This window comes from Marmota marmota, unplaced genomic scaffold, assembly GCF_001458135.2.
Source record: "Marmota marmota marmota unplaced genomic scaffold, marMar, whole genome shotgun sequence".
Classification (NCBI taxonomy): Eukaryota; Metazoa; Chordata; class Mammalia; order Rodentia; family Sciuridae; genus Marmota; species Marmota marmota.
Window position 1 is genome coordinate 7,576,601 of NW_025999945.1, and position 7,776 is coordinate 7,584,376.

Here is a 7,776-nt window from a genome sequence, read left to right on the forward strand (position 1 = left end):
ATAAACATTCCATTTCAGCTTTAGAAAATTGTTATTTTGAGCCAGGCTCAGTGACAAAAGCCTCTGATTCCAGCTACTCAGAAGGTGGAAGCAAGGGAATCACAAGTTCAAGGCCAGCCTGAGTGATGAAGTAAAATCCAGCTTCAAAATAAAATTTTAAGAAAGGGTTGGAGTTATAGCTCAGTGGTAGAGAGCACTTGTCTGGCATGTGCCAGGCCCTGGGTTCAATCCCTAGTACTGAAATTTTAAAAAAGGGAAAAAGAAAAGAATGTTTTCACTATTCTGAGTAATTCAAACACTAGAACACACCATCTAACTGTTAATGCTAAAGTTAGATGAATGAAGCTAATCATGAATGAACAAACCCCTGTAGAAATTGCAGATGCAGTATAAGCTTTCCTAGAGAGGGATGTCCTTAGCTGAAGGAGAAAGACAAGACTGTGTCATTCATTAGTGCAACTGTCTGCTGCTTATTTCACTTGAGGTGCAGTTGGCTCAGATCTGGGTTTCAGTGGAGCCCACTCTTCCCAACTAACACCCCTCCCATCCTCATCTCTCTCCCTCTACACCGTGTGGTCTCTGAGCCTTCCATAAACCACCAGGGCATATTAAGTTTTGCCCACATAAATTAGTCATGTCTTTATGAAATTGCACATGAGGTCTTGCTGTCACAAGGAGACACCTTCTTTTAGAAGGATTTGCTTGTCTTCTTGGCTTAGGAAAGGAAATAAGAAATTTCAGGATACAGACATTTGTGCTTTTTACTGAGAGAAAAAGCTTTTCTCAGCCTAGCATATTTAGGGTAATTCTTATACAATATTATGTTCAACTATGAAATTGGAATAGCTGTCATCTTTCACCATTTATTTCAGGTGTGACCAACATAGCCCAGGGTTTCTTACTGTCCTATTTGTTGTACTACTTGAGAAATACATTCTTTATTAAAATATTACCAGTTGCTAAGTATTATTTCGAACCAAAATATAATACATAGTTAATCCCCCATATCTGCATATGCCACATCTGTAGATACAAACAACTGATATTGCATCAGTACTGAACATGTGCAGATTCTTTCCACAGATCATTATTCTCTAACCACTACAAAATGACACTGTGAAGCATTTACATTGCATTAGGTATTATAACTGATCTAGACAAGATTTACACAAATTATAGGCAAACAATGACATTTTATATAAAAAGACTTGAGCACCTGTAGATTTTTTGGTATCCTTTGGGGTTCCTGGAATCAATCCCTTGTGGATATAATAGATAACTGTATAAAGAAGCACAAACATAAAATTAACCAAAGGAAAAAAAACGTTAGCCAAGTAATACCAAAGTACAAGCAAACAACCTTAACAAAAATAGGGTGGAGGGGAACCAAGATGGTGGGCTATAGGGAGTCTGTGTTCCTTGTCACTCTGTGACCTGGGATTCAAGCAGTGGGAATAATGTTTCTCTGTGAGTTATTAAAAGATCTCCGACAGCTGCTCCACGCAAGAATCCCAGCTGCCTTATACACACAGGTCCTCCAGCCTCAGCATCTAAGCAGAACCCCAGGTCACTTGCCCATGAAGGACCCCCGGCCACCTTGCCCAAGCAGGATCCACAGCATCAGTGCCCACACAGGACCCCAAGCTGCTGCTTCCATCTACTAGCCTGGGGCTCCCCTGGTTGCCTCCATGTTGGGAAGCTGCAACTGTTGCCTTAGTCCTCTTCAGGACAGAAATTGAACCTGGAGACAATGGACAGAGTCCTGAGACAGCCACCCTCACAACACCCTGACACCCCATCTCTGAAAGCAGCCACCTCCATCTTGGGACACCTTTGTTACCATCTTGGGTTATCCTCACTACTGGCATCGCCATCTTTAGTTGGGGTAACTCCGAGCTTGGGACACCAGCTGAGGCCTAGAAGCAATATCAAGGTACCTATAGTCCCTCAATTCCCCCCTCTCCCCCACAGCCACTAACTGGGCACAGTGCTTGCAGCTACGTGGGCAGTCTACAGCTCACAAAGCCTTGACCTGATCTGCCTGATATAAAACAGCTCTGTGCAACAGGTGAGCAGGCCCCAGAACACAGCCTACAAGACCTCTGGACAGAGTGGTTCCTGATTGGGAAGTAGAAATGAATGGGGTGAGTGAGATAGTTTAGAGACTAAATTAGAGACCAGGAATTGTGAGGCCTATGGGAGATATAAAGAGATAAAACCCACATCACAGGAGTGGGCCCCAAAGGAGATTCTTGGGGTGCAGTCTTCCAACAGGGACCGGAAAGTGCTATACCCTACCTCCAGGAGTTCCACTCCCAAGACCAACCCTCCCACCCTAATAACCTTCACCATCCTGAGGTTAGAGATGCCAGCAAACAACAGACAACCCCACCTACTGAATGAGAATGGAAGCAGGAAAAATACTGAACCAACAGAAACAATCCTTTAATTTTCCACTGAGATTTTTTCTTTTCTTTTCTTTCTCTTTTCCTGCCCTCTCATCCCCAACATTTGTGAAACGAAACACTTTTTCATGCATTAGGCTATAGAGGCCTGGGATGTTTGAATAGTATATTATAGTTGTGTTGTATCTTCTTTTATCTTCTATTTTTACATTTTTTCTTTTTCATAATTTTTATGTTTGTTTGTTGTACTCTTAGAAGATGGAAAGATCTGCCTTGTTCTTGGATAGGCAGAATTAATATTGTCAAAATGACCATACTACCAAAAACACTATTCACATTTAATGCAATTCCAATCCAAATCCCAGTGACATTCCTTATAGAAATTGAAAAAGCAGTGAGATGAATAGAGAGCCTACATTTTGGGAGCAAATCTTTTCCCCTCACACATCATATAGAGCACTAATCTCTAGGGTATATAAAGAACTCAAAAAGCTAAGCACTGAAAAAACAAATAACCCAATCAACAAATGGGCCAAGGACCTGAACAGTCACTTCTCAGAAGATGATATACAATCAATCAACAAATATATGAAAAAATGTCCAACATCTCTAGCAAATTAGAGAAATGTAATTCAAAACTACTCTAAGATTTCATCTCACTCCAGTCAGAATGGCAGCTATTATGCATACAAACAACAAAAAGTGTTGGCGAGGATGTGGGAGAATAGGAACACTCATACCTTGCTGGTGGGACTGCAAAATGGTGTAGTCAATATGGAAACCAGTATGGAGATTTCTTGGAAAACTTGGAATGGAATCACCATTTGACCCAGCTATTCCTCTCCTCAATCTATAACCAAAGCATATACTATAGGGACACAGCCCACAGCAATGTTTTTAAATCCTTAGGGTATAGACCAAGGAGAGGGATAGCTGGGTCAAATTGTGGTTCCATTCCCAATTTTCCAAGAAATCTCCATACTGCTTTCCATATATGCTGCTACAAACAGCATTTAAAGGACTTAAAAACATTGTTTGTTAAGTTTATAAATGTTTATAGCAGCACAATTCACAATGGCTAAACTGTGGAATCAACCTAGATGTCCTTCAATAGAAGAATGCAAAAAGAAAATGTGGCATATATACAACATGGAATATTACTCAGCAATAAAAGAGAATAAAATCATGGCATTTTCAAGTAAATGGAAATAATACTAAGTGAAGATAAAGAAGATAATACTAAGTGAAGTTAGCCAATCCCAAAAAAACCAAATGCCGAAGGTTTTCTTTGATTATACGGAGAATGATGCAAAGTGGGATAGAGAGAATGAGACTAATAGACAAACTCTAGATAGGACAGAGTGGTTGGAGGGGAAGGGAGGGGGCATGGGCTTATTAATGATGGTGGAATGTAAGGATCATTATTATCCAAAGTACAGGTATGAAGACACAAATTAGTGTGAATATATTTTGTGTATAACCAGAGATATGAAAAATTGTGCTCTATATGTGTAATAAGAATTGTAATGCCTTCTGCTGTCATAATAAATAAATAAATAAATATGAAAGTGCTTTTAAAATACCACCTCCCAAAAAGGCATGGTAGAACCATTTTATGAGAAAATTTATAAACAAATAATATTTATTTATATAAATTATTTTGCTAAGCCCCTGAGATAAAGGGATATTTCTAAATAAGTGTTACAAATAACATAATTCCCCACATCCAATTAAGCAAACAAAGAAAAGCTACTGACAAAATTCACTTATGATGTGAATTTGGTGTTAACATACCTTATATACAAACAGAGATATGATAAATGGTGGTATAAAGGTGTATTAAGAATTTTATGCAAAAAAAAATGAGAGCTCATGCATAATGGCATAATGTGGTGTGAACATACTTTATATACAGAGTTACAAAAAATTATGCTGTGAATGGATAAGTATAAGTGTAATGCTCTCCACTATTATCATCTATATAATAAATAAATAAATAACTGGCTTATGAATATTGACCTCCCCAAAAAAATATCCTAGAGAAAACATTAGGAAATAGAATTAAATGACATGCTCAAAGAATATTAGATTGTCAAATATTGTCATTCTAGACTTCAAGTATAATTTTATAATAGTAAGTGAATTAACATACTCTCTTAGCTGCCCTGAACAACATTTTATTCATTCGAAATCTATTCTTGATTTAAAGAAAACAAATTGTGATATAGGTTTGGATGGGTACTGCCTAAATATGATTTAAAAATACATTTTGCAAATCTAAGGCCACAATTATATTTAGTGAAGAAATAATGGAAGTCTTTCCATTAAAGTCAGAAATAAGATAAGGATGTCTTGCATCATCACAATTATTACATATTGTTCTGAACATCCAAATGAATGCAATTAATTAAGAAAATGAAAGGAGAAATACAAAATGGAGGATTAAAAATTATTGTTCCAGCTAGTATAATTTTATATAATTTATACTTTTCTGTGAATGTCAGGGGGAAAACACTGAACATTTCTGAAATTATTAAGAATCAGTGTCAAGTGCTGTGGTATACACCTATAATCCTAGTGGTTCCGGACCTGGTCATCGAGGTCTGAGTGAATGTACATCTGCTGGACATAAAGCCTAAGGCTTAAGATTTTTGAACTTAGCATGCAGAGGGAATGTATGTCATTAGCCTGTCAGGATTAAGTGTGTTTTGCAGTGCTTAGAATTAATCTAGAATTGTTTGCTGTGAATTGATTATGTCTATTGCAGCGCCCAGCATTAAGGATTGCCATTTTCTTGATTAAGAACCTATAGAGTGAAATTATATTGAGTACTTTGAGTGAAAAAAATCATTGAAAGGGGCAGAAATGCATGGACGTTCTTTATTTCTCCCCTCGACTGCATACGGTGCAATTTTGCACCCCTTGCGACGCCCTGTCTCTAAATAAAATACAATATAGGGCTGGGGATATGGCTCAGTGGTCAAGTGCCCCTGAGTTTAATTCTTAGACCAAAAAAAAAAAAAAAAAGAATCGGTAAGGATCAGTAAGGTAGCTAGTTTCAAAATAGGTACATAGAATGCCATTGTTCTTTTCACATAGCAGTGATAAGCATTTAGACCAACACATTAGCAATGGCAATACCATGTTAAAAAAAAACTAAAAAGAAAATACCATGTTAGAAAAAAACTAGAAAGAAATATACAGCATTATGAATTATAAGATTCTACCAAGAAAGATGAAATAATGATTGAATAAGTAAAAGACATAGCTTATTTCTGGACAGGAATATTTGGTGTTGTAAAGATGTCGATCTCTTGAAAAATTTACTATAAATTTTATGTAATCCTACTAAAAATCTCAACAGGGCTAGTTTAGAATTTTTTTTTAAATTATTTAAAAACTCATCCATGAAGATACTAACAATAAATATGAAAGGGAGGGAAACACGAACACATTTCCCTTACTGGATAATAACGCCTTGTACTTAGCAATAATTATAACAATCATAACAACATAGATGGCAACACAAGGAAAAAACAAACAGCAGAGAATTCCACAAGCAGACTCAAGTACTAGCAGAATTTATTGTATAATGAATGCAGCATTTCCAATCACAGGAAAACAATAATGATTCACTAAAATCTTTGGGGCAACCTTGTTACGGGAAAAAATTAAATTTCACAAATTAAGTTCCAATCAGATTAAAATTTGTTATAAATATAATAAATGAAACAAAAGAATTAGTAAACACTTTTAATAGCAATTGTGTCGAACAAGATTTTCTGAAATTGACACCATAGCCAGAAACCAGAGAGGAAATATACGTGGAATTTAGATATTTCTGGACAACAAAAATAAAATACCACAATTACAGAAGTGTGAAAGATACAGGGGGAAAAAAACATTTAGTAACACACATGATGGATTAAAAAAAAATTTCTACTATACAAAGAGCTCTTCCAAACTCATTGCAAAAAGAAAAATGATTCTTAGTCAATCCACAGAAGAAATTAAAATGGAGAAAATAGAGGTTCTGTTTCATTATTTTCTAAAATGCAAACAGAAACAATAAAAGAAATAATTTAAAACCATCAAGCTGACATCATGAATGAAGACATAGAAATTAGCCAAGGGGAAGAAAATAGGTATTATCAAAAACTGATGATGAGTATCAATGAATACAACCATTCAAGGAGGCACTTTTCTCAGTCACATCACAATTACAATAAATGTTGTGATTTTTATAATCAGTTATAAATAAGTACTATTTGATCCAACAATTGCATCTCTAGAAATTTTGTACAAAGAGATAATTACACAATAGGGAAAACATATGCTTAAATACGCCTACGGTTGTCTTTTTAAAACCTAAATTAGAAGCACAATACCAAATATCCATCATTAGATGGTATAATAGCACCGTAAAAATATAGATATAGCTTTTTATCTATCAATATAGAATCACAAGGAGAGGTTGAGAAGCCAGAATACAGAAGGTCATTTTCCAAACTGCCCCCAACGCAGGACCAGGAAAGATGACAAACAGCCTCTCTTTGAGGTCATTTTTTTTTTAATTCTTACTGGAATTTAATACTGGACTCTCAGAATGGCCTAGGTACACAGAAGGACTGATAGAATAAAATAAAGAAAGGTAACCCACCGCAGCACCAGCAATCACCATGCGCATCCACAGCAGTCGGTCCAAGAGCGAGACTATGAGCATCCACATTTCGGGTGGCACTGAGGAATATCTTGAAATGAAGATTATAAATGAAGATACTCTCCATATAATCCAGTATGCGACCTTTACTTAGCTTTCTTATAAGAGGGATGCTGCGCGTGACTGCGCAGAACACTGTCCGGCGCCATCTTTTCTGCACTGCGCTACGGCAGCCCGCAGGCTGTCTGTCCATTAGGTAATAGCCAGCAATGCGCAGTGTACGCAACTACCAGCAATGCGCAGTGAATGCAGGCAAAGTCACGTGTGTTATAAATAAACAAAAGTTCACATAAAAGCAGCTTTTTCTTTCACTGTTCTGGGCAAGTTAACGCTTAAGGATACCCCTTGCGAAAGGGAGAACTTCTTCTCCCCTTTCTTTTATTATTATTTTAGGGTCTTGTTTAAACTACTTCCAAAGCAGACAAGAAAGCAAAGGGTAGTAGTTAACGCGTAGAAAAGAGTTTGAATCCATCCCATTTATTGATTCTTAATATTACTTCTTACGCTTTAGGGGTCTTGTTATAGAAGTCAGATCCTAAGCCCGCATGGGGGAGATATGGACCTACTTTTTCTTTTAGTAGGCGCAAGGTCTCTGTTCTAATGCCCATGTCTTTGATCCACCTGTTAGTGTAGACGAGAGACATCTCAGAG

General features: G+C 36.8%; 1 long non-coding RNA gene across 1 annotated transcript; it reads right to left on the reverse strand.

Moving 5' to 3' along the window:
- Window positions 1–921: 921 nt before the first annotated feature.
- On the reverse strand, window positions 922–7,303 carry LOC125616427. The gene is made up of 2 exons (XR_007347056.1): window positions 7,066–7,303; window positions 922–1,279 (listed from the first exon to the last, which is right to left on the reverse strand). It is a non-coding gene; the product is annotated as an uncharacterized LOC125616427 (long non-coding RNA).
- Between the last annotated feature and the right edge of the window lie 473 nt (window positions 7,304–7,776).